Source organism: Leopardus geoffroyi, chromosome C3 (assembly GCF_018350155.1).
Source record: "Leopardus geoffroyi isolate Oge1 chromosome C3, O.geoffroyi_Oge1_pat1.0, whole genome shotgun sequence".
In the NCBI taxonomy this organism is placed as follows: Eukaryota; Metazoa; Chordata; class Mammalia; order Carnivora; family Felidae; genus Leopardus; species Leopardus geoffroyi.
In genome coordinates this window covers 152447075-152469231 of record NC_059338.1, presented here as the reverse complement: position 1 = coordinate 152469231, position 22157 = coordinate 152447075, and the positions used below count along the sequence as shown (strand labels likewise).

The 22157-nt window shown below is 44.6% G+C and overlaps 1 long non-coding RNA gene across 1 annotated transcript; it reads left to right on the top strand.

Annotated features, from left to right (window-relative positions):
• Window positions 1-861: 861 nt before the first annotated feature.
• LOC123586313 lies at window positions 862-18115 on the top strand. Its single transcript, XR_006706738.1, has 2 exons — window positions 862-1563; window positions 15994-18115. It is a non-coding gene; the product is annotated as an uncharacterized LOC123586313 (long non-coding RNA).
• Window positions 18116-22157: the final 4042 nt, after the last annotated feature.

Below are 22157 nucleotides of genomic sequence, written 5' to 3'. Positions count from 1 at the left end.
GTCGCCACAAAGTCTCCTCACATTGGAAACTCGGGGCCCGGATTCTGCCTGGTGAAGCTTCCAGTTTTCTGGGGCATTCGTGGGCTCTCCTCTCGAACTAGCAGGAGACCCGACGTGAAATCAACCAGACGAGGCCTAAGAATGAGTGCTTCTCGCTTCCTCTTGCTATTTTCTGATTTTTGGACCAAATGAGAGGAGTCTCCTCTTCTTCAAAAGGCTTTTGTTCTTCACCGAAGGCGTCCAAAGCTGCTGCTAGAATCAGACCCAGGTTGCAGTGACCGCTGTCCACACGGCCTTAAATGGATGTCCAAATACCGTTTGAGGAGAAACGGCTTTGGAGTCAGGAATGGCGCCGACCTGGCTTTCTCATCAGAGCCATTTGTTTTGAATCAGTTATCGAAGCCCTGTGTTTTGCTCTCCTTTCTTCCACACCTCCTTCTAGAAGTTGAATGCGTGGCTCTGGAGCCAGATGGACATGACTTTGGATCCTGACGTGGTCCTTGTTTGGTTTGGGATCACTTAATTAACCTGGGCAAACCTCAGTTTCCTCGTGAGTCACCCGGGGGCAATACCAATCCCCCGGGGGGGTACAGCCTCCCACCACGACGTAGTTCCAAGGGCTAAGATAATTTTTGCGTATGTTTTTGGCACAGTCCAGGCATGCAGCAGGCATTCAATAAATGCTATTTTGGGGAATGGCACCTAAATCCACTTTGAAAAATGTGAGGAATGCCAAGCAAACTTTGAGGTATACAGAAAAAAATCGCAGTTAGAATTTATCAGAATTATTTCTCATTGTACAAAACAACAAAGTTGTTGTTGGATAACCCAAAACTCTGGTTTTGGGTAACCGGTTCTGGATAACCCAAAACTCCGGTTATCCAGAATCATAAATAAACTCTTCTGGAAAAGCGATTTCTGTCGGAGGGTGGAGATTTTAACGCTTTCCATTTAAATTTAAATTTGAATACTTTCTGGGTGACAATCTTTTTGAAATACACTATGTCAGGTAGAGTTTCCAGGACAGAATTCATCAGTTTCCATCCGTCCCACGTTGTCATTGTCTACGTCAATTTTACCGTCCCGTGTTTTGGATGGAGACGACATGGGATATGGGGCTTGCGGTAAGACCGACTTGTCTCCCTGCTTTCCCGTGCAGTGAATGCCTCCCACTCTGCCCCGAGGGTGGAGTGGGGGCTCCTGGCTCTGCCTTCAGACTCCCTTCTCACTCTCCTGAAAGATGCAGACGTGCCCCTGGCCTGCCTCCAATGCCTGTGACCCATACAGGACAGGGGTGTGCCGTGTGCGTCTGGAGAGGTAGCGATCCGATTTGGATCTTCGGGGGGGGGCCTTCTTCCAGGCTTGGGGACATTGCAGAACTTTGGGGGATGTGAGGGTGGAGGTCTCTGGGCCACCGAGCTTTCCCTTTCTTCTCTTGCACCGTTGTTAACCTTGTACTTCCCAGGGGGAAGACTGTTTGCCCTTAACGAGGGCAAGCTGAAAGTGGAAGAATAAAGCCAGGACATAAAGTGTTCCGGATGTCCAACCTCTCACTTGTCTGTGGTAAGAGCTCTATAGGTAGAAGAACGTTACTTTGGCTCACCGACCCTACCACTTGACCAAAGGGCAACAGTCCCGAGAAGTTCAGATGATTCCTCCCAAAGCGCAGCCAGGGGAAGGCCAGGACATGCCTGAGTCAGCCCCGTTCTTTGCCCAGAGTTCTTTCGGCTCCGCACGTTGGCCAGACGCAAGGAACGTTCAGGAAAAGTGACAAGAATAGCATCAACACTTTGTTCTTAAAATAAGATCACGCATATAATTATTAGAGACTTTCTGCATGCATTTGATTTTCTATCCCTAGAATTGCCCAAATAGTAGCTTTTAATTAAATATTAAATGCTAAGTATTTGAAGCATGAGTAACTTCCTCATATACAAAAAAGAAGCTTTGCCAGGAAAAAACCGTCTCTCTCCCCACCCCCCTCCCCCTCTCAAATATCCCTACTCTCTTGCAATTAGAGTAATGTATAAGCCACAAGTTGGGTTGTTGGATTCCACCGGCAGTCCACAACTGAAAGAGTATTACACTGTTTCTATTTTGCTTTCAAAAAAACGGCGCCCAAGCTGGTTTTCCAAGATTGACTGGAGAAATGCCAAGTTTCCCATTATGGGCATCTGGAATGAGGGTCCAGTATGACTTAGAAGGAAACATGTTCCACTTCTCTCCAGTGGACTCGGGCTTCCTTTGTGAAGTCTGCACTCAGACTCACTTGCTTCATTGCGATATCTCACCGCCTGGAGAAGGACAGGAAGTCCTTGAGTCCTGCTCTATAAATAGATTGATGATACCGACATCCTCAGGCTTATGAGGATGAAGTAAATTGATTCACACATGCAAAACATTTAGACCCATCTCTGCTGCCCAGTGAGACATAAATGTTTTACCTCTTTTTATTTGCCATGATCACTAGAACTCTAGGCTTTACCTAAGAAATGTAGAAGGGTGTTTTTCTTTGAGCTTTGTCGAGATAGAATTGACAAAACTGTCAGGTAAAGCCTACGACATGGTGATTTGTTATACGTATATATTGTCAGGCAATATCCCACAGGAAGTTAATGAAAACGTCAGTCGCTTCACTTATTCACTCCCCTCCCCCCCTTTTTGGTGAGAACATTTAAGTTCTATTCTCGGCACTCAGTTGTACAATAAAATGTTGGCAACTGTAGTCACCATGCTACACGTTAGGTCCTCAGTTTACTCATCTTGCAACGGACGCTCCGTATCCTTCTACCAACCTCTCCCTATTTTCCACCCCCACCTCCCGTCACTTTTCTAGTCTCTGTTTCTAGGAGTTTGATTTTTTTCTTTTTTCTTTTTCTTAAGACTACACTTAGAAGCGATGCCATGCAGTATTTGTATGTTTCTGCCTGGAGTATTTTACTTCCCACCCATGTGGTCTCAAATGGCAAAATTTCCTTCCTGTTTATGGCTGAATAATATTCAGTCGGATATATGTAACACATTTCTTCATCCATTCATCCACCCGTGGACATTGATGTTGTCTCCATACCTTGGCTATGGCTTTAGAGATCATGGGAATGCAGATACCTTTTCAATATAATAGTGTGTTTCCTTTGGATATACAGAGAGAGGTCAGATTGCCGGATCATCCTATTTTTAGTTTCTTGAGGAAAACCTATACTCTTTTCCAGAGTGGCCGCACCAGTTTACATTCCCACCAGCAGGGCAAGAGGGCCCCCCTTTCTCCACATCCTTGCCAACACTTGTTGTCTCTTGTCTTTTTGAAATTAGCCATTTTGACATATGAGGTGATAGCTCATTCTAGTTTTGATTTATATTTCTCTAATGATTAGTGATATTTAACACCTTTTCATGTACCTGTTGGCCATTTATATGCCTTTTTGGGAAAAGTGTCTATTTGGGGCATTTGCCCGTTTTTTTTTTTTCACTCGGGTTATTTGTTTTATTTATTTATTTGTCTGTTTATTTATTTATTTGCTATTAAGTTGTATGCATTTCTTGTATGTTTTGAATATTAACCCCTGATCAGATATGTGGTTTGCAATATTTTTCCTCATTCCGTAGGTTGATTTTTCATTTTGTTAATGGTTTCTTTTTTCTAAGCAGAAGCTTTTTAGTCTGAGGTATACCCAGTTTTTTGTTTTCGCTTTTGTTGATTTTGCTTTTGGTGTCAAATTCAAAATTACGGCCACCACCAATGTTAAGGAGCTTACCACCTCTGTTTTCTTTTAGGAGTTTTATGGCTTCAAGTCTTACGTTCAAGCCTTTAATGAATTTTGAATTGATTTTTGTGTATGGTGTCAGATAGGGGTCCTGTTTCGTTGTTTTGCATGTAGCTATCCAGTTTTTCCAACATCATTTATTGAAGAGATTGTCCTTTGCCTGTTGTACATTCTTGCCTCCTTTGTTACAAGTTAGTTGATCATGTAAACATGGGTTTATTTCTGTAGTATCTATTTCACTGAACTACATGTCTGTTTTTATGCCAGTATCATGCTGTTTTGACTATTATAGCTTTGTAATATAGTTTGAAACCAGGGAACACAATAACTCCAGCTTTTCTTAAGATTGTTTTGGCTATTCAGAACCTTTTGTGGCTCCATAAAAATTTTAGGATTGTCCTGGTTTGTGAAAAATGCCATTGGGATTTTGATAAGGATTTCACTGATTCTGTAGAATTTTTTTTCAGTAGTATAGATGTATTGACAATATTAATTCTTCCAATCTATGAGTATGGAATGTCTTTCCATTTATTTGTGTCTTCTTCAATTTCTTTCATCAATGTCTTACAGTGTTCAGTGTACAGGTCTTTCCCTTCCTTGGTTAAATTTGGTTAAGTAGTTTATTCTTTTTAATGCTATTGTAAATGGGGTTATTTTCTTAATTTCTCTTTATGATAATTTATTGTTAGTGTATAAAAATACAACTGACTTCTTGTATATTGATCTTGTATCATGCAACTTTAATGGATTAATTTATTAGGAATAGCTTTTTTTGGTAGACTCTGTATAGTTTTCTATACACATCACCCTCGAGTATGATGTTAGCTATGGGCTTCTCATAATGTACCTATTATGCTGAGGTACATTATCTCCATACCCAGTTTGTTGAGGGTTTTTATTATGAAAGAATGTTGACTTTTGTTAAACACTTTTTATGCATAGATTGAGATCATATGAGTTTTACCATGTATTATGTTAATGTGATTTATCACACCGATTGATTCGTGCATGTTGAACCATCCTTGCATCCCTAAAATAAATCCCACTTGATCATGAATATGATCCTTTTATATTTTTTTTTTTTTTTTTTTTTAAATTTTTTTTTTTTTTTTTCAACGTTTATTTATTTTTGGGACAGAGAGAGACAGAACATGAACGGGGGAGGGGCAGAGAGAGAGGGAGGCACAGAATCGGAAACAGGCTCCAGGCTCTGAGCCATCAGCCCAGAGCCTGATGCGGGGCTCGAACTCACGGACCGCGAGATCGTGACCTGGCTGAAGTCGGACGCCTAACCGACTGCGCCACCCAGGCGCCCCAAATATGATCCTTTTAATGTGTTAAGGTTGGTTTACTAATATTTTGTTGGGGTTTTTTGCATTGATGTTTACCAGGAATAATGACCTGTAATTTTCTTTTCTGTACTGTCCTCATCTGGTTTTAGTGTCAGGGTAATGGTGGGCTTATAAAGTGAGTTTGAAAGTTCTTTTCCCTCTTCTATTTTTGGAAAGATTTGAAGAAGATTGGAATTAATTCTTTAAGTGTTTGGTAGAACTCACCAGTGAAGCCATCTGGTACTGGGTATTTGCTTGTGGGAAGTTTTTGTTATCTATTATCCATCTATCTATGTATCTATGTATCTATGTATCTATCTATCTATCTATCTATCATCTATCTATATCTATCACCCATCTAACTATCATCTATCATTGAAGTAAAGTTGACATACAATATTATATTTGTCTTAGGTATAAAACATAATGATTTGATATTGATGCACATTACAAAATGACTACCATGATAAGTGCAGTCACCACACAAAGCTATTACAATATTATTGACTATATTCCCTGTGTTGTACTTTTCATCATCATGGCTTATTTATTTTATAACTGGAAGTTTGTGTCTCTGAATCCCCTTCACCTGTTTTGCCCATCTCCTATGGGAAATCACAAGTTTGTTTTCTGTATTTAAGAGTCTGTTTGTTCATTTGTTTTATTTTTTAGATTCCACATATAAGTAAAATCATAGGTTATTTTTTTGTCTCTGTTTGACTTATTTCAGCATAATATCCTCTAGGTCCACCCTAGATTATTATATTTCAGCAAATGGAATGATTTTATTCTTTTTTGGTGACTAATATTCTTTTGTACATATATGTATATCACATCTTCTTATCCATTCATGTATCCATGGAAAGACATTGCTTCTATATCTTGGCTATTGTAAATAATGCTTTAATGAGCATAGGAATGCATATATCTTTTTTAAAATTTTTTTAATGTTATTTATTTTTGAGACAGAGAGAGACAGAGCATGAGCAGGGAAGGGGCAGAGAGAGAGGGAGACACAGAATCGGAAGCAGGCTCCAGGCTCTGAGCTGTCAACACAGAACCTGATGCAGGGCTCGAACTCACAGACTGTGAGATCATGACCTGATCTGAAGTCAGACGCCCAACCGACTGAGCCACCCAGGCGCCCCTGTTTGTTTGTTTTTTTTAAATATAATTTATTGTCAAATTGGCTTACATACAACACCCGGTGCTCATCCAACAAATGCCCTCTTCAATGGCATATATCTCTTTGAATTCATGTTTTTGTTTTCTTTGGATAAATACCGTCTATTGTATGATAGTTCTATTTTTAATTTCTTGAGGAATTTTCATACTATTTTCCATGGTGGCTTCACCAACTTACATTTTCATCAACAGTGTATAAATATTCCCTTTCTCCACATCCTTGCCAACACTTATTATTTCTTGTCTTTTTGATAATAGACATTTTGACAAGTGTGAGTGTAATATCTCATTGTGATTTTGATTTTCATTTCCCTGATGATTAGTGATGTTGAACATCTTTTAATGTGCCTGTTGGCTGCCTGTATATCTTTTACTGAAACTGTCTATTCAGATTCTCTACTCATGTTTTAATTGGAATGTTTATTTGTTTGGTGTTGTACTCTATGAGTTCTTTATGTATTTTGGATATTAACCCCTGTTCAGATTTGTAAATATCTTCTCCCATTCAGTTGATTGCTTTTTCATTTTGTTGATGATTTCCTTTGTTGTGCAAAAGCTTTTTAGTTTGGTATAGTCCTGTTTATAAATATGTTTTTGCTTTTGCCCTTGATTGAGGAGAGAAATAAAAAAAAAAAAATATTGCTGAGATGAATGTCCACAAGTTTACTGCATACATTTTCTTCTGAGTTTTATCATTTTAGGTCTTACATTTAGGTCTTTAATCCATTTTGAGTGTCATTTGTTGTTTGTTTTATGTTTTTTTGGGGTTTTTTGTTTTTGTTTTTGTTTTTTGTAACAGTCCAGTTTTCCCAACACCATTAACTGAAGAAATTATCTTTTCTACATTGTATGTTATGGCCTTTTTTGGTAATAGATTACTTGACCAGGTAAGTGTGGATTCATTTCTGGGATCTCTATTCTGTTCCATCTATATGGATCTGTGTGTCTGCTTTTGTGCCAGTACCATATGGTTTTGATTATTATAGCTTTGTAGTATGGTTTGAAACATGGAGCACGATACCTCCAACTCTGGTCTTCTTTATCCAGATTGCTTTGGCTCTTTGGGGTCTTTTGTGATTCCATACACATTATCGATTAAGAAGTGTAGATTAAGTATTATGAACATTTTAACCATATCAATTCTTTCAATTCATGAGCACAATATCTTTCCAGATATATGGATATGGTATATATGGTATAAATATATATAAAATATATCTTTTTAAATATACTCTTTTTGAAATTATAAATGGGATTATTTTTTGTTCTTTTTGATGCCATTATAAATGAGATGGTTTTCCTAATTTTTCTTTCTGATAGTTTGTTGTTAGTGTATAGAAATATAACGGATTTCTGTATATTAAATTTTATCCTGAAACTTTACTGAAACCATTTATAAGTTTTAATAGTTTTTTTTTGGTGAATGTTTGTTATTTTGTGGAGGTTGTATGTTTTGGGGAGTTTATCCATTTCTTCTAGGTTATCTCATGCATTAATGTATAATTGTTTGTAGTAGTCTCTTATAATCCTTTGTATTTCTGTGGTATTGATCATAACTTCTCTTTTAGTTCTGATTTTACTTACTTGGGCTCTCTCTATTTTTCTTGATGAGTCTGGCTACAGGTTTATCAATTTTGTTTATCTTTTCAAAGAATCAGTTCTTAGCTTCATCGATATTTTCTCCTATGATTTTTAGCTTCCATTTCATTTATTTCCACCCCAATTTTTTTTATTTCCTTCTTTCTACTAACTTTGGGATTTCTTTGTTCTTTTTTCTAGCCCTTGGAGATGCAAGGTTAGATTGTTTATTTGAAATTTTTCTTGCTTCTCCAGGTAAGCATGTATCCTTATAAACTTTCCTCTTAGAACTGCTTTTTCTGTGTCCCATAGATTTGGGATGCTCTATTTCTATTTTCATTTGTCTCAAAGTATTTTTTCCTTTTTGATTTCTTTGTTGACCCATTGATTACTTAGCATGTTGTTTAGCCCATACACTTGTGTGTGTGTGTGTGTGTGTGTGTGTTCCAGTTTGTTGTTGTTGTTCCAATTGATTTCTAGTTTCATATCACTGTGGTCAGAAAAGATGCTTGAAATGATTCATCCATCAGCCCAGCCCAAGGTCTTGGTTGTGTCTCCAGTCAAACCTTTGTGATTGCCCAAGCTGTCTTCTTTGTTCTAAGTGGCTCCTTGTATTTGAGAGTGTGCAAACCTGTAAGTGTCCCCAAAGTGAGGATCCCATTCAGCACCTAGATGCAAGCTGCTTGGAAATTAGACTCTCAGGCAGCAGCTAGGGAAGTAAGGAGTGACTGGGAGGTGGGTGTTCTGGGCTGCTCTGTCGGCATTGGGCCTGGATGCATAGCTGCGGGAAGGGGAGGGTGCTCACCCTGCACCCATTAACAACTGCTTCTTTGCTTGTTACTGTTTGTGGAACTCGTGAATGAAAGCCCCATTGACTGTCAGAACCAGGATACGACAGACTCATCTTTGGGGCAGTCGCTGCAAACTCTGGGGTGTCAGACATGGATACAAGCTCCTTCCAGGGAGACATTAGCATCTTGGAGCAGGCTGGGTGGAGAAGGCAGGGAGGTGTCTCCCAGCTTCCCTGGTCTCTGGGGAGGATAGTGGTAGCCAGCCCCCCCCATGTACACACAACTAGAAGCTTGACTCAGTCAGCAGCTTTTAAAATATGCAGATGTACTCCTTAAAGGGAAATACCGACATGTGGATATTTCTGTCTGCACCCCGTGCACTAAGTCCTGGGGGTATAGCTGTGACAAGTGCTCCCACACCCATTCATAACCCCTTCTTCGTTTGCCAAAGTCTTGATAATGCAACACCATTGATTTCACAGCAAAGCGTTTTGGGGGGCCCACCCCTCGGATGAGTCTTAAAAGTTCGGGTGCTAAATGTGAGGCCCAAACCCTTCACTCCTCAGAGAGAAGCTGGGAGTTGGGAGTTCTTTTCTGACTTCATGGTACTGTGCTAGGGGTGAGATGGATGGAGAAAGTGTGTTCCAGCCTTTTGCTCAGGTAGTTTCTGAATTTTTTTTCCACAGGAAATTGTTCCTTGTGTAGCTGAGAATTTAGTAGGTTTGTGGGAAGGGAGCTCAGGAGCCTCGTATGTTGTTATCTGGGTTGACCCCTGAGAATCTTATTAGAAGTAACTTCCTCCTTCAAAGAGTTCATCTCTAAAGTTATTGCTCAAGAATTCAATGGCAAGTTCCAAGAACATTTGGGCTATGCATGGAGTGTAGCAGTTCGGGCTGGGGCCTGTGGCCAGCCTGTGCGGGGCCAAATCCTGGTTCTGCCACTTGATCCTTGGGGGACCTTGGGAAAATTACATTCTGTGCCTTTCTGCTTCCGCCTGTAAAATGGAGATAATGACAATACATTTTTTTTTTTAAAGCAGAATAGAACCTGGCACATAGTAATGGCTACGTAAGTGTATGTTTTTTAAAAAATTCACAGAGACAGGAGAGATCAGTATAATCCAGAGGAGACAAGAAAGTGTCCTTAGGGAAGCTTACACCTGAGATGAGCATTAAACAATAAGTAGATTTGGATGAGGAGGAGGAGTGATATAGAGAGAAGCCAGAGTTGAGTCCTCCTGGAGCCTGAGGTCTGCACACAGTGGGGTTGCTGGCCCCACCTAAGCAGATTCTGGGGGTTACAGACCACACAGATGCCATGGAAAGACCAAGGAGGCATTCCAGCAGGAGGAACAGACTGTGCTTGATGAGAAGGAATCCACTGAAGGTTGTTGAATCTGGAACTGGTTTAACACAACATGTTTAGGAAGACTGCTAATGTTGCCCTACGAGGTATTTTTGCAAATGTGTCATTCTCTACAACGCTGCAAAGTAGGACTTGTCGCTGGGTTTCTCAGCTGAGTAAGCAAGCTCAAAGAGCTAAGCCTCTAGATGAAGGTCACTCCGGCAATAAGGTGGTGGATAATAGTTCACGCCACCCCAGAGCCCACGCTCTTCCTGCTGCCTTCGAAGCATGAGGAGATGAGGCCCTGGACCAGTGGATCAGTTGTGAAGATGGAGAGAACTGGCTAATTTCAGACCTCATTGGAAGAAACCATCCCTTGGGTTGGGTCGAAAGGGTGGACCGGAAATAAAAAGTGAAGGAGAGACGTGACACAGTGATGTTGCCAGGATATTTTTTAGGAAGGGTCATTGGCTGGTGTGGTTAGAGAAAGGTGCTGAGCGATGCTTAGACCATGTGGGCGTGGAGATCAAATATACATGTTTTCTTGTTGGAACAGGATTGTACGTCTACCACGATTGAGGGCAGGACGTGTAGATGTGGGAGACGTCACACAGGACGGCACGAGATTGCCGCGCGTGGACAGGAACTGGGGCTTGTCCCCAGCTGCTCACACAGAGCCCGCCTGCCCTTCTGTATGTCCCAAAGGCCTGGTACTCCACTTCCTAGTTCCCAAACTCAGCTGTCCTACCGGAAGCCATACCGATTGATATTGATAATTTCTCCTCTTGTCTGAGGATCACGCCGTCTGCCTTCTCCAGCCTGGGCTGGGTCAGGCTCCACCTCTTGCCGATGCTCTTGAGGCCTCCTTAGCATGTTACAGTGAATGGCTGTTTGTACCATGTCAGTGTCACTGCTCACTGTTGCCTCCCTAAGCAGGAGCTCCTGCCCCGATTGCCCTGGAGACCACCTGCTCTGCGGGCTAAATGGCGCGGCCATACACGTGCACTGGTTTCTTGTGTGTCTTGCTTGAGGCTCTTTTCCCTCTGCATTTTAGAGTGTTTGTAGAGAAACATAAGCCTTCTGGCCCCTTTATATTTCCATAGTGCAAGGAGCTGAGACAGAAGGACTGCAGCTGAGAAGCAGCAGATTAAAACTTTCAGACACAAAGTGGAATGAATGGCCAAGTTCCTTTTTATAATTTCCCGAGCTAAGTAATGAATGAAAGATAAACAAATAGTGGTGCAAATGGTGAAAACCAAATTAGATTGGAGGTTTCTGCCCCTTCTGATTTAATAATAAGTAATCCAAACAGTTATCATTTGGGGGAGTAAGGAAGTGATACTATAAAAATAAATGCCTTTCTCCGTCCGGCGTCCTTTGTCCCTGTGTGTGATTGCAGTGAAAGGAGGCTCGCTGCCCGCAGCCCCACTGCAGGGTTTGGCATGCTCTGTGAAACGACTCCCTGAGAAGCAAGGAGAGCATTAGTGAAATGGGAAAGGACATAGTTTCAGTCCCAGTGTCCCCTGTGAGGAAGGGAAACTTGGTCCGTGTAAGATACTCCGTGTTCCTAGAAGCTGGGAATTGTGTCCAAAACCACCCACCCTTATTTTTTTTTTTTTTTTTTTAGCTCTTTTGAAAGTGAAGAGTACATATTCTTATTTTTCACTAATTGATTTATGTTGCCAAGGAAGAGGACTCTTTAAGATGAAGATTCTGTGTTCCAGTGGTTATAAGTCAAATTCCCAATCACCGCACGCCGTTAGCACAGCCAGCAAGAAAGAAAGAACGAATGAGATTTCAGGCAGCTTTGAAAAGTGACAAAGACTCTGGATTCAGGCTTTGTTTTCACCTCCCCATCTCCTGCTCCTTGGCTCGGCGTCCAGGCCAGGAAATAGCTCCGATGGCTCCTCAGGCTCGTGGTCCCAGACAGCAGCCCTGGGAGTTCAGCTCGGCCTTATCGTGCGGCCGGACCTGCGCGGAGGCTTGGCGGTGTGAATCCAAGGCCGGTCGGCCTGTCTGTGCTTAGGGAGGAAAACCAGAATGGAGTTCGATTCCCAATGGTTTCTCCAAAGCCGTCCATCCCTGGGAAAATGAAACACTGGCCATTCTCACCTTGAGAAGTCTCATCTCCACTTCCTAAACATAAAACACAACCCCCACAATTGTACTGTGAGAGTCGGGGTCAAATAGTCTGTATCCAAACCTTCCTTTTATGCCTCTTGTCCCCCGCTGCAGGGCACAGTGCCATGGCTTTAATTTTTTCAGTAGAGTCAGTGGGTTAAACTAGTTAACCCAATCTGATTAAGTGTAGAAACCAAACTTTTCAATTACATTAAAAAATACTATTTAAGTTAGCTGGGCCTTTACTTTATATGCAAAGCCCCTGTCTCTATGTGTCATCCACGGTTTACAGGCAGAAACGGAGGTTTAGACATGTCTACCACGTGAGGAATTAGCAGAGGTGGGATTTGAGGCCAACCTTGCCCAGACTGGAGCCTGCGGGTTACTCCGCCATATTGCCCTTCACTAGGTGGCAACAAGTTCAGAGACCACGGCAGGGAACTGCTCTTTGTTCTTCGTGCTCATCGTGTGTCTCCGCTTTATAGTGTTTGGAACTTTCAAAGGGTCCTTAATCACAAAAGGATAATTCCTATCGGATACTTTTATTTTTCACATTTACTCGGAGGGTTCTTTTTTTAAAACATCTTTTTTAAGTTTATTTATATAAAGAGAGAGAGAGAGGAAGCGGGAGAACCAGTGGGGGAGGGGCAGAGGGGGGTGGGCAGAAGACCCAAGCAGGCTCTGTGCTGACAGCAGAGCACCCGACGCGGGGCTCGAACTCACAAGCCGTGAGATCATGACCTGAGCCGAAGTCGCGCGCTTAACCGACTGAGCCAGCCGGGCGCCCCGCTGAGGGTTGTTGTCACAGCTCCGGAGGATAACATGTGGACCCTCCACGAGGTCATTTCCCCTGATCTTCCAAATGACCGCGGGGTTGTATTTGCAACATGACCGACTGAAGCGAGCGCACAGAAGTCTGGCATCGTGAACAGAAGGACAAGCTGCCTCTCCGTTCAAAGGGCAGGTGCACGGTTGTGGGCTCCTCAGAACCCTGTTTGGAAGTCTGCGTTGGTACCGGATGCCTGTGTGTTTGTGTGTGAACGTTTGTGTTGACTTGGCATTCGTTGTGCCAGTTGCCCGAACTCTCTTCTTTGCTTAACAGGACTCCAATCCTATGGTGAGGGGCAATGAGCCCTGCTAGACAAAACTACACTTCCCGACAGGCCTTGCAGAGAGGCGACCTCAGGACGATTCTGGCCGTGAGATGTGGCCGATGTCAATTGGTTGAGGCTTTGGGAAAGCGCCTTCAAAGAGATAGGGAGGGCTGGGATATGCCTTTTGTCTCCCTTCCTCCCTTTCTTCCTGAAATAAGGGGTCGGAGTTTAGGACTGAGGGCAGATGGGAGCCGGTCAACACTGAGAAGAGAATGGTCTCCTGGGGTGACTGAGGGGAAGATCGAAAGAACCTGAGACTCTCACTGCTCTAAGCTGCTGCCCTTGCCCTGGAGCCTCTTGCCTCCAGACTGGTTATGGTGTGGAGAGAAGACACCGTCTTGCTTTCGGTGGTCTTTCTCCAATCATCTCATGTGTCGCCGAATGCCGTCTCCAACTGGTAGATTTCTACTAGTTATATAGTTAAGTACCGCCTAACTTATACCACCAGTTTAGAATTCTCTCTGTCAAAGTTCCCGTGCAGGCAGGTGAGTGGCAAGAGTGGTGTTGGACTGTCCCACGAGGGGAGCACATTGTACCCATGACTTTCCTCTCCCAGCTGTGCGGTATCCTTTGGGAATCCTTACAGGCATCACCAACCTGCCTAGGGCAAGCGGAAGACCAGGGAATGTGGACTGTACCGTGTCTCAGGTTTACAAAATATACCTACCAGCTCTCATGAGGCAAAGGCAAAGGACTGGAGTGGGAGAGAACCACGGTCATGTTTCATGGAGTGAGGCCCAGCATCCCGCACTCACATTTGGCACAATTACGTGGACGTGGCACCTTGGCTTTACAAGGAATGGCTGGGGGGTGGGGGGTGGGAACAGGGTTGCAGATTCCAGCTTGTTTTCCAGCCAAGATCCACGGCCCGGAGTCCGTCCAACACCCGGCGAGGGGATGCGGTGTGGCGAGTGAGGAGGGCTCAGTGAGTTTTCTGGAACCTCCTCAGCCTTGTTTATAAACGTACCTAGGTCTGAGTTCTCCCGGGTTTTACTTATTCTGAGGCAGAGGAGTTTTTATAGTCCCTGGGATTCTACAGACTTCGGTGCTAGGTGTCGTCTCTGACGGTTGGTTTAGAAACTCTGGGTCATGCTTGATTCTGAGAAGGAAGGTGTTCCCCACCTGCCGAATCACCACGACAGTGACACGGGACGACGTGCCGACGCTCAGGGTGGCTCACGTCTCCGTTTTGTCGGGCAGGGTGCAATTGTGCGAAGCGGATCCACGCTCCACATGAGGATTCCTCTCCGGTGAGCAGGAAGTGATGGCGGGAAGCGTTGGGGCAACCTCACTGTCCCGTCCCACTGCCTGATCTGTTACCGAGGCTCCAGAGAAGCGGGGACCTGGCCCCAGTGACCACTGCAGAGAAGGGTGCTGGCTGGGCATTGGGACTGGACCCTCTCCGATGCAACAGAGAGCACAGGCGGGGAGGGGGCCCAGCAGACGTGAGGGAAAGAAGGGCCTTAAAAGCATGGTGGAAAGGCATCGAAAAGAAACTTGGTCCTTTCTTTTCTGCCTCTGCTGGAGTCCGCTGCTCATACCACCTTCCCCAGGATTTTCCCTCTTTGACCTGATCATTTAAACACCAACTATCAGCCAGAGTAGTAAGTAACAAAGGATCATGAGTCAAAAAAGCCCAAGAGATCCTCTGGGCTTGGAATTTCCGTTTGGACGTTAGGAACTGTAAGACGGTTAATGGCATTTTGGGGATGATGTGTTACCTGCACCTTACCCTGTGTTTTCATAACGGAGCTAGGCTGAGGCATGGAGACTCACCTAATGTCACGTCCCCTCCTGCTCCCGAGGGGCGGTTACACCCTCCTTCAGTGTCCCCAGGCTCAGCCACCAACGGCGCGCCGTAACTCAGACCCCGTCCAGGACGAAGCCACAAGTCGTTTGGAAACGACACCGACAATGAGAACAATACATGCCTGCATTCCTTTTGCTTTCTAATCTGTGGAACGCGTTTTAGCCTTTTGGGCATACGTTTACTCCAACCTAAGAAGATAGTGACCTAAAACGGTGACCTGAAATCTAGCATGTTTTCTGTTCTTCCCACAGTATCTTTCTGTCACTCACGCCTGTGTTTATGTGACAGATACTTGTCGAGCACAGGTTTTGGGGCAGGCACTGTGCCAGAAGTTAGGGACAAGACTGTGCCGTGGCCGTGTGCAGGGGCCTGGTGACCGCGTGTGGGGGCAGAGCTGAAAGCCAGCCAGGCCGGAACCAGAAGGTGGGAAGGGAGTGGCCCTCTCGGGGACCGCACGGGACTGTCCCGAAGACTGTGGTCGGGGCGGGCGGGGTGGGCCAGGGTGGGGACGACAAGAGGCACCCAGGGGCCCTCTGCAGAGGGCGGGGCACGGACACCTGGGCCAGGCGTGGGCTTCTCTCAGGGGTCCACTCCTGAGGATCTGCTGCTGGTTCGGAGGGGGGAGGTGAGGGCAGGGCTCAGGGAATCCTGGAGGGGGATGTCAGGAAAGTCTTCGGGTGCCTGGGGCGCAGGGGAGGGGACGTGCCGAGTCTGAGATGCCTGTGGCGCAGCTAAGTGTCCACTAGGCAGTCGTAGGTGTGGTCCTGGCGCTCAGCATTCAGACATAAGCTACGGTCTCACGTTCGGGAGTTTTCAGCCCGTGGGTAGGAAACAGCACCACGAGTGGCTACGATTGCTTAGGTGGGGAGTGAAGTGTTTCTTTTTAAGTTAAAGGCTTCTTTCTTGTATTCACAGTGGTGACGAGGGCAAACGCTGACATGGGTCTCCTTCCGGGCCGCGTGACCCGCGCCACCAGTCCTCATGTTGTCCCTGTCCGGCCACCGGGCCGTTGGGTACGCGTAGCCCTGCTGAGGTCTTTAGTGGAGAAGGAGTGAGAAACCGTAGTTTCTATCCTGCTCTCGAAGTTAGACGTGGTAGGAGCGCTGCCTTTCCAAGCCTCGGGCCTCCCTTTCAAGAGTGATGAGCCCGCGCGTGTTTTCTCGACCACCCTACGGCAGACCCCCGGCTTTCACGAGGGAATCCGTGGGCGGTGAGGGATGAAGCAAACCCTCGTGTCTGCAGAGTGGCTGCTCTGTGGCCTCTGAATCTGCTTTAAAATTGGGAAAGAGTAAAACAAAACAAAACAAAACATAATGCCTGGCGGTGAATACCCAGCTGGACTACAAATGAGCAAAGAGGGAGGGAAGGAGAAGGGGGTCCGGCCAAGTTTGGCCTCAGCTGCAGACCCCTCCTGGGGTCAGACTCGTCCTGGCATCGACAGCAGGCTCTTTCTCCCAGCCTGCTTCTCCAGGAAGCTGCTTTCCCAGGCTCCCTCCACAGGGAGGAGCATCTTGGGAGCCGCCCGGCAGTGGCGGGGTCCAGGGGAACCCTTCCTGGCCGCCTGGACCTCTGGGCGGGCGGCTCCCCGTCAAGGCCCCTGCTGGCCATCACACCAGTCGCAAGGAGATGAGCCGCTTTTTGTCAAGCTGCGGGGATGTGGATTTTGTTTAAAGGCGCTTTGTGTGAAATCGATTTTTGGTTTTCTCACGAATGTTTGCTCATGTCACAGGGCGTGCCCGGTGGCACAGAGGAGGCTTCTGAGGAACGAATCACGGTTACAGCCATTAAAGCGAGCTAACCTTGGGTCAAGACGTGTAAATAAATATCCAGGCCCGTGGACTGGACCCAACCCTGAAATGACGGAATTGCATATAAAGGCTTCATTCAAGCCTTTCAAACTGAGATTGCAAAACCCTGCTTGCAGAGGAGCTAAGGGGATCTGGTAAACAAATCGGGGGGGGAGCGTCGTGGGCCCCGCTTTCGCTCGTTCCCTGATCCCTGGCCTCAACGCGTTCCCGACTGACACCAATATCCAGGGTTTACAATGAGGTGTTTGGGGGAAGGACAAAGAGGGTTGATCGTGATGATATTGGGGTCACGAACCTCTTTCTCAAGGGGAGGCTAAAAAGGGCTGTGCTGGTACTCGTCGTAGGCAGCCGTCTGTGTACGAATTAGAGGGAAATTGCGCCCCCTCGGTCCATCCGGAGGTTGGGGGCGTGTCCAACTGTCCAGCTGTCCACTGACCCCAGTTGTGGGAGATGCCAGGTTCCTGTCCACCACAGGTCGGCCGTGGTCCTTGCTTTACAAAGACCCCTCCCAGGTGTCATCTGCTTGAGGTGCTTTGCTGGGGTGTTTCCTTCCACAAACCACCCCTCTCTGTTCATTCTTAACTGTTTTGTTCACTCGACAACAGGATTCTCACAGAGTTTGGTAAATCTTAGAAATTAAGAGTGCAAGTTCAAGGTTGGGCAGCTTTAGAAAGAGAGTAAAAATGAAGATTTTAAAGGTACTTTTGGTAAAGTAGCTATGCTTAGATTTGGGTCACATTCTTTCTCTTTTCATACCTTCAAGTTAATCATAAGAATAATTATAATGATTTGTTTGTTTACTAAAATGTTCTGAGAATTTAGGATTAAATATCCCAGAAATAACTTTTTAAAGGTTAATGGGGCAGGAGAGAAATGGCTCTGAAACAATGTTCTTTGAGTCTGATGACATAAAGTGTGCATGTGATTCATCCAGGAATGTCCCAGGAGTCGTACCGGGTTCTGATCCATTCCTGTGGACTCTGTGAAGCAGGAGCCTGACCCCACCTACAAAACCCTGTCCTGGTGCTGCGCTGAGAACCGGGAGGGCACGAAGGCACTTTGTGTAGGAAATCTTAAAGCGTTCAGGGGCCCGATCAGCTCTTTGGTGGAGGAGGTTGGGGGGCAGACGTGGAGTCAGCCCAAAGCACTGGCAATATTAATAGCTAAGGATTACATCCTTAAAATGAAATGAGTAAAAGAGCTAAGAATTTTCTGATACATTTTTTTTTGTTTTTAACTTAAGATTGTCCTTCCAGAAGTCCTTAAGTTCCATTAAGAGTGACTTAATGGGAGTCATGTTTCCCAAGAGATTGTAGCTCAGGGCTTCTTGAAGCACCATTGTTTGCCATTTTAATTTACCACTCAGCAGATGTTGGGATGCTATATTGGAGATAGAAATTTAAGTTGTTGCAAAGGACGAAGGAGTTTGGATCTGTGCCCAAAGAGTTTTGCAATCCGTGGATAAAATATATACACGAAAGGTATCATATACGTTTGCCATGAGATATACATATATTTTAACAAAATTTAAGTCATTATATATTTATTTATCTCTTGAACACATATTCAAACACATTTGTGCAAATTCATCTATTTAAATATAAGAAAACAATGATTCAGTCATGGGCAAAAATGCGAAGAAGCATAAGACTGTTTTTTAAAACTCTTTATTTCGAAATGATTTGGAACTCACAGCAAAGTTACAAGAGTAGACCAAGACCCGATTCCAAGTTCTCCAAGTGCCATCGTAAGGAATTTTAGGAAAAGGACATAATCCGTGAACACACATTGTACCTGCTCGTCACACCTCCGTAGGCTTCTTTGGTCTGGAACAGTTTCTCTGTGTTTTTTTGACTTCTGTGACCCTGACATTTTGAAAGACTACTGGCTAATACTTTTGTACATTTCCCCATGAGTGGGGGCGTGTTTAGATGTATTTTCCCAGAATAGTAAACAAGGAGCACTGTGCTCTCCCCACGGGATCTCATCAGTTGGCAAATCAATGTTGATTTTTCTCATTACTCGTCACATGAAATCTGGTCACATTGCTAAGATGTTATGTGTCAGGTCACTCCACTGTGAAGTTACTTAGGATCTTCTTTGTGATCAATAAGCATTTGGTGTGGAGAGAACTGAATTTCGCATCTCACTCTTCACCCATCAATGTTTTGCCAGAAGAATACACGATCGCTCAAATGTGATGGTTAATGCTTTTTGCTTTGGTTAGTTGACATTGTACTGTAGGAAAGAACTATTTCATGTATGTGTGCATGCATGGTATTTTTATTATTACAGTGAGATCTTGTGGATTCCCTTTTCAGCCAATGGGTTGTAATTCGTCACTTTCACGATTTGTTTTGATGTGCAAATTGTCCTACATTTGGTCACCGAGAGACCCATCTATGAGGTTCTGTATTCTTTTGAAAAGTCCCCATTAGGCTCTTTCCATAATTTGGCTACTGTTGAAAGTGCTGCTATAAACATTGGGGTACAAGTTGGAATACTACTTGGCAATGAGAAAGAATGAAATCTGGCCTTTTGTAGCAACGTGGATGGAACTGGAGAGTGTTATGCTAAGTGAAATAAGTCATCCAGAGAAAGGCAGATACCATATGTTTTCACTCTTATGTGGATCCTGAGAAACAGAACAGAAGACCATGGGGGAGGGGAAGGAAAAAAAAAAGCTAGAGAGGGAGGTAGCCAAGCCATAAGAGACTCTTAAAAACTGAGAATAAACTGAGGGTTGATGGGAAGTGGAGGGAAGGGAAAGTGGGTGATGGGCATTGAGGAGGGCACCTGTTGGGATGAGCACTGGGTGTTGTATGGAAACCAATTTGACAATAAATTGCATATTAAAAAAATAAAAATAAAAAAATAAAATAACTGGCAAAAAACCCACAACAACAACAACAACAAACAACAAAAATAGAAAAGTCCCCGTTATTTCTTGAGTACATTCTTCAAAAAAAATTTTTTTTAATGTTTATTTATTTTTGAGAGAGACAGAGACGGAATGTGAATGGGTTAGGGGCAGAGAGAGAGGAAGACACAGAATCGGAAGGAGGCTCCAGGCTCCGAGCTGTCAGCACAGAGCCCGACTGCGGGGCTCGAACTCAGGAACCGCGAGATCACGACCTGAGCCGAAGTCGGACGCTCAACCAACCGAGCCCCCCAGGCGCCCCTCTTGAGCACATTCTTGATGTTCGAGGCTCATCTTGCACTTTCCCAGCCCCTGCCTTGAATCAGCCACTTCTCCGAGAAGCTCTGGTTCCTTTTAGTAGTGAAGAATTATATTTAGAAGTCAAGGTCAAGGCCAAGGGTTTGGGTGCCGTCCTTGTTCCTAGGAGGAATCACTCTTTCCAGACCCTTTTTTCTTGTAGAGTGTTAGGGAATATATGCAAATATCTACATATTTGCACACATACACACATGTATACTTATACACACATTCACATCTATACTTTTCCTACATGTATCCATTGATATCGGAAACTGTGGGTTTACACTGATATTTCACACTGCAGGCCAGTATCATGCATCCATTCTAACTTTCTTTTTATCTGTATTTGTCAGTTCTTACGTGACAGTGGAAAACTGTCCAATCCCCCTGCATGCAGCTAAGCCCCCTACAATGCTGGCCAGTGATCTGCTCATATGCTCCGACCCCTCAGGCCTGACCCAGGGGTCACCCCACACCCCTGTTCTCTACTTCCTGTTTTTTGCCTTTTTTTTTCCTTTTTAATGTAGGAACTATATATTATAAAAACCAGGAAAGATTTAAACAAGAAAATAAATATATTCTAGCATTTTAAAACCTCAAAAGAACAAAGCAAGAATGTCAGGAATAGAATATTAAGCAATAAGGAGGAGAAATCTGAAAAATAAGAAAATGTTTGGATTTCTCTATCAAAAGCGTGTAGCGCACACACACCCTCGAGAACTCAGTAGTTAATCGTGCCGCATGGAGTGATTCTCAGGCCCACTTTTATGCTCTGTATTATAGTTTGAAGATTGATATTTATGCCCTGTACAAACAGTTTTATTAGCAAACTCAGATTAATGATCGTTCTGTCCAAAATTTATGGGTTGTTTAATTGATGGTTGTTAAACCCATTAGGAGCTGGTAGCAATTAAAATAGTATTTATTTGTTGAGTTGAATGAAGTTGATCTACTGTGTTTGTGTTACATCTTTTGTTCCTATTCGTTACCTTGTAAAACACACGTCCGCTGTGTTTTGAAGACTGTCCCAGGTGTCAAGATGGAGTTGCTGTGCTGTGTGGACTCTGGGGTCCATTTGCAGCCAGCCTGGTCCTGGCCCTGGTGGGAACGGATGCTTGAGTGGCTGCCTGGGAAGAGGCCAGCACCTAAGTCAACATGCAGGATACCCTTTTAAATACAAAAGGAAGACCTCAAATAATGCCTGCCACATGCCATTACCGCTCAGAGGAAGGAGGGAGGACATGAGGGGCAGCGTGACCTCTGAAGCACACCCCTCAGGCACCCCTACCACCTCGGAGCTCAGCGGGCCCTGGGGGCTCCCCAAGTTGCTCCCGGCACAGCCTTTCCTGCCCTTACCTTCCAAGGAAGGCTGGCCTGAGCCAACAGCGTCTTTTATAACAGAATGTAAGCAGGATGAAACATGACAACAGAGGCTCCCCAGCGAGAGTTGTAGGAGTGTCTTGAGGCTTCACAATTAAGAGACCTTCCAAGGAAGGCCTGATATAGAGGCATGAAATCAAGAGCTGATGGCAGTGGGTTGTTGGGCCCACATGGGCCTGTGAGCCTGGCCCTTTGGTAGCCATAGCTGGAGTCCCTCTAGGTCAAGTCCTTGCAGTCCTGGGGCCATCCAGTCAGGGGCCTGGTGAGCCGCCGGAGACGCACGCGTGTCCAGGGGCATCAGGGGACAGTGGCTCTGTCACAGATCTGACACTTGGCTGATGTCTTTGTCAGCAGGTGACGGCTGGGGGATTACCTGGGGTACCTCCGTCCAGCATTTGAATTTGCTGCCGAGGGGATGTTGCTTATGACTTTTAGCTCTGGAGACTTTCATGAAACAAGAGGTGAGAGAACAGATGCCTTGAAATTTTGTGACCCATGTGAACAGGCACCTTTAGAGCTCACTTTACATTTATTGGGACTCGTTGAAAGAGTCTAGACTCCCAGTGCTGTCCAATGGAAATTCAGTGCAAGCTACGTATACGATTTTAGATTTTCTAGTAATTATGTTTAAAAGTAATAAGGGAACAGATAGAATTAATTTTAATGATATA